Raw genomic sequence first — 4,975 nt, 5'->3', positions numbered from 1 at the left:
TTCTCTTTCAGTTTGCCAGTATACAGTACATATTAGTCACTGAATAATATACAAACTATTGCAGCAGATATATCAGTTGGGTCTAGTGGAATGGGTGTTTGCGTGTCTGTATGAGTAGCTGTCTTTTTCTCCGTGTGTGCGTGTGTACAGACAACAGTAGAATATGTGGACTGAAGTGATGTGAGAAGATGTTAGTGACACCGTTCATCAGTCATATTTTAATCAGTGTTTATTTCATCAGTCTATTTACTTGGGAAATAGGCGATTGCTGCCGTGCGACGTTTGAGTGTAAGCTTGATAGTCCTTCAATTTTTCTGCATTGATGCTAACTCCCGGACTCTGCCATTTCTCTTTCTTTTCCTAGATTTTCTCTCTCATTCATTTTTCTTGGCTTTTTTGTGGTCATTCATTTCTACTGACGTGCCATCACTGTGTAAATCAGCCGGTTAGCTATTGTCGGCATATCTGACTGGAGTGCACAGTTTCTTTTCCTTCTTTCCGGCTTTTTTTCTTTCAAGTCCATGTATGTTGTTCGTTGTGGTCATTATCTATGCACACTCCCTTCGTCAATCTTTTTCCTGTTGATTAATCAATTTATTAATTAGTTTCGTAATAATCAATACTGACTAGTAATAATAATAGTAGGCAGTTCATACAGCGCTGAATCTTGTGCAGAGACAAATCAAAGCGCTTTCACACCAGTCATTCACTGGCACGCATGCATAAGTCTAAGACTGGAGAAACTGAAGACAAGGAACTTGGGAGGCCCGGGAGGGAGGCTATCTTGGGAAGAGGTGGGTTTTAAGGCCAGACTTGAAAGAGCTGGGTGTGGAGACCTGATGAAGTGAACTGAGAGGAAGTTCATTCCAAATAGTGTAATGTCCAGAGACACAGAAAGGACGGCCGCCAACAGTGGAGTGTTTGGATATGTGTATGCGTAAAAAGAGCGGATCGGAAGCCGACCGTATAGAGCGAGGAGGAGTGTAGAGGTGAAGGCAGCCACAGAGATCAGTAGGAAGGGTCGGCAGATTTGTGAAAACACTTCGCATAACATAGAGTGCTGATCTTTCACTTCATTCTGTGTGAGACGAAGCCAATGGACATGTTGTCAAGGACAACGCCGAGGTCATCAGTTAACTGCCAAGCCTTTTTCTCTCTCTCCGCAAAACGAGAATATGAAGAATAATGGGGGGAGGTGATGGTGGCTGGAGGACAGCAGCACCTCAGGGGAAAAGACTGCTACGAAAGTACGATGATATCGTGTGAAGAGTTATGTCTCTTGGACTTGCTGGGCCACTCGACCTCATGGTTTCGAGAATGTTTGGTCTCTTCGATAGGATGTTTGTCTGTGTGTCTGAATTGCTGATTGTGTGCTTGACTGTTTGTATGTCTGTCAGTCTGACTAGATGTCTGTCTGTCTTTGAAATTTGACTATGGCGGTTTGAGCCGGCGTTTGCAGGGACCGACATGAGAGGGAAAGAAACGAAGATAAGCTAAACTGTGAGTGCAGAGAATGGTGAAGATTTTGACTTGTTTTATGATCTGATGTGTAAATGCGTCTAGTGGCACTGGAGCATGTACACATTTAGCCACGATAGCAAAAGTGCGAAAAAGAAGAGAAAAAAAACAATGACCGCTTCTTCCGTGTATGCTTCATGAGCCTTAATTTTCCTTCATCTGTCGCCAACGGCCATACCACGTTGAAAACACCGGTTCTCGTCCGATCACCGAAGTTAAGCAACGTCGGGCCCGGTTAGTACTTGGATGGGTGACCGCCTGGGAACACCGGGTGCTGTTGGCATTCTTTTTTTAGGTCTTTTTTTTCCCCAAACTTTCTTTTACTCTCCCGGACTCAGCCCTTTTCTCTTTCTTTTCCTACATTATCTCTCTCCTTCATCTTCCTTTTCTTTTTTCAAGTCATTCATTTCTACCTGCCGTCATTGTGTACATCAGTTAGCTGTTCACTGTCATATCTCACCTGCACATTTTCTTTTCCTTGTTGCTTTTTTCTTTAAATCGACGTACACTGTGCCTTGTGGTCATTGTACACGCACACTCACTTCATCATCAATCTTTTTATTAATTAATCCGTTGATTATTTATTCATTTTCATCAGTTATCAATAAAGCCTTTTTCTCTCTCAGTAGAATACGAGAACAGGAAGAAAAAGAAATGAAGTTGTTGCTTCGTTTGTAGTGGAATTGTTTCAGAGAGAGAGAGAGAGAGAGAGAGAGAGAGAGAGAGAGAATAATTCTGAAAGGAGAGGAAATGAAAAGCTGAGGGTGAATTCGAAGACGTATCAAGGAAGGACAGATTAGATTCTGCGTGGCATGGGTAACCTCACATACTTCATACTGTCTCTGAAAGAGAAACGTATGATGAACAGTAAATCAGCAAAGTTCCTCATTTTCTCTTTTGCCAGTATAGTACATATTAGTCATTGAATAGTATACAAATGCAGCGGATATATCAGTTGGGTCTAGTGGAATGGGTGTTTGCGTGTCTGTATGAGTGGCTGTCTTTTCTCTCCGTGTGTGCGTGTGTACAGACAACAGTAGAATATGTGGACTGAAGCGATGTGAGAAGATGTTAGTGAACACCGTTCATCAGTCATATTTTAATCAGTGTTTATTTCATCAGTCTATTTAGTCTCTATGCTTCATCTTCCTTAATTTTCCTTCAACTGTCGCCAACGGCCATACCACGTTGAAAACACCGGTTCTCGTCCGATCACCGAAGTTAAGCAACGTCGGGCCCGGTTAGTACTTGGATGGGTGACCGCCTGGGAACACCGGGTTGTGTTGGCATTCTTTTTTTAGGTCTTTTTTTCCCCAAACTTTCTTTTACTCTCCCGGACTCAGCCCTTTTCTCTTTCTTTTCCTACATTATCTCTCTTCTTCATCTTCCTTTTTTTTTTTCAAGTCTTTTATTTCACCTGCCGTATTTTACATCAGTTAGCTGTTCCTGTCTACTCACCTCACATTTTTTTTCCCTTTTTGCTTTTTTCTTTAAATCGCGTACACTGTGCCTTGTGGGCATTTTACACGCCACTACTTATCAATCTTTTTTTTTAATTAATCCGTTGATTATTTATTCTTTTCTCAGTTATCCGGAATAAAGCCTTTTTCTACCAGTGGAATACTGACGAGAACAGTAAGAAAAAAAAATGAAGTTGTTGCTTCGTTTGTAGTTAAATTGTTATAAAGAGATGGAGAGAGAGAGAGAGAGAGAGAGAGAGAGAGAGAGAGAATAATTCTGAAAGGAGAGGAAATAAAAGCTGAGGGTGAATTCGAAAACGTATCAAGGAAGACCAAATTAGATTCTGCGTGGCATGGGTAACCTGACACACTTCACACTGTCTAAGAGAAACGTATGATGGAACAGTAATTGAGCAAAGTTCCTCATTTTCTCTTTCAGTTTGCCAGTATACAGTACATATTAGTCACTGAATAATATACAAACTATTGCAGCAGATATATCAGTTGGGTCTAGTGGAATGGGTGTTTGCGTGTCTGTATGAGTAGCTGTCTTTTTCTCCGTGTGTGCGTGTGTACAGACAACAGTAGAATATGTGGACTGAAGTGATGTGAGAAGATGTTAGTGACACCGTTCATCAGTCATATTTTAATCAGTGTTTATTTCATCAGTCTATTTACTTGGGAAATACGCGATACCAAAGCAGGTTACATTGCGTGCGTGCGTGCGTGCGTGCGTGCGTGCGTGCGTGCGTGCGAACTGTTCGAATGTACTGTTTACTGGATTAGTAAATTAATGTTTTTGTGCCATGGATAAGGACGTGACTTTATAGTTTCCTATCCATGGACTGTGAGAGCATGGTTTCACCAAAGAATATTTTGAGTATGCGTGCACACGAGACACAGAAAAAGAGAACTTTCTTTCAATCAAAAATATGAATGTTTGTTGATATATAATTGACTGGCTTCAGTATTTCTTTGTGAACTCGGATCATTGCTTCATTACTTTTCTTTAGATGTACTTGAAACATTAATGCGGAACTGCTTCAGAGTTGTGTGTTTCAGGTCAGTCGTACCCGTATGTGATATCTGAATAACCTTTGCACCTGTTTGTGTATGTCTCTGCTTAATGATGGGGTATATGATGGTGAAGTATTCTGACGCTTTTGTCAGTAATTTCAAGAAAGTGTTGTCCTAGCGTTCTGTATATTCCGGCAAAACTAAAATCGATATGTCTCCCTGGATATGTATGTAACCTACACTTGATTTAAAAACGGAACATGACTGCGCTTTTGTGTGCTTTGTGTGTGTGTGCTTTGTGTGTGCCAGTGTGTGTGTGTGTGTGTGTGTGTGTGTGTGTAGTGTGTGTGTGTGCCGTGTGTGTGTGCAGTGTGTGTGTGTAGTGTGTAGTGTGTGTGTAGTGTGTGTGTGTGTGTAGTGTGTGTGTGTGTGTGTGTGTGTGTGCCGTGTGTGTGCCGTGTGTGTGTGTGTGTGTGTGTGTGTGTGTGTTTGTGTGTGTGTGTGCACTATTTCTGAGTATTCATTACAGAAACCGGCAAACACGGAGATATCTTCGTTTTGTTTCTTTGAAATAATGTCTGACAAACAAACCACAGTTCAAACTAATCAAATCACTCTTCCATGTACACCGCTACTCTCGCATTTCTCTACCCCCCCACCCGTCCCGGTCAATCAGAAATGTCGATGACGCCAGAGTGTGCCAAACGTCCTCTGGCGGACGATCCGTCAAGTGGAGCGACAAGGGGGACATCACTCGTATCCCCTCCCTGAAGGCAAAGTGAAGGCCCTTGCGCTTCACAGCCCACGTCTCTACCGAAATAAGCCACAGACCTAGCGAACTGTTAACTCTTACATGTCTGTGATCAACCACCACCACCTCCCTGACTGCATTGCGGGTGATGAATGGTGGTTCGGGAATAGTTAAGGTCTGGCGTTCACACCATACCGTCTGTCCGCCCGTCTCTCCTGATGGATTGACC

At 42.4% G+C, this 4,975-nt stretch overlaps 2 non-coding genes across 2 annotated transcripts; both read left to right on the top strand.

Annotated features, from left to right (window-relative positions):
- The first annotated feature begins 1,682 nt into the window (after positions 1–1,682).
- On the top strand, positions 1,683–1,801 carry LOC143286209 (5S ribosomal RNA). The gene has a single exon (XR_013055772.1). It is a non-coding gene; the product is annotated as a 5S ribosomal RNA (ribosomal RNA).
- Positions 1,802–2,688: 887 nt separating this feature from the next.
- On the top strand, positions 2,689–2,807 carry LOC143286245 (5S ribosomal RNA). Its single transcript, XR_013055807.1, has one exon. It is a non-coding gene; the product is annotated as a 5S ribosomal RNA (ribosomal RNA).
- The last annotated feature ends 2,168 nt before the right edge of the window (positions 2,808–4,975 follow it).

The sequence above is a fragment of the Babylonia areolata genome, chromosome 9 (genome assembly GCF_041734735.1).
Source record: "Babylonia areolata isolate BAREFJ2019XMU chromosome 9, ASM4173473v1, whole genome shotgun sequence".
NCBI classification, from domain to species: domain Eukaryota; kingdom Metazoa; phylum Mollusca; class Gastropoda; order Neogastropoda; family Buccinidae; genus Babylonia; species Babylonia areolata.
The sequence above is the reverse complement of the archived record's forward strand: the minus strand, read 5'-3'. Positions and strand labels throughout refer to the sequence as shown.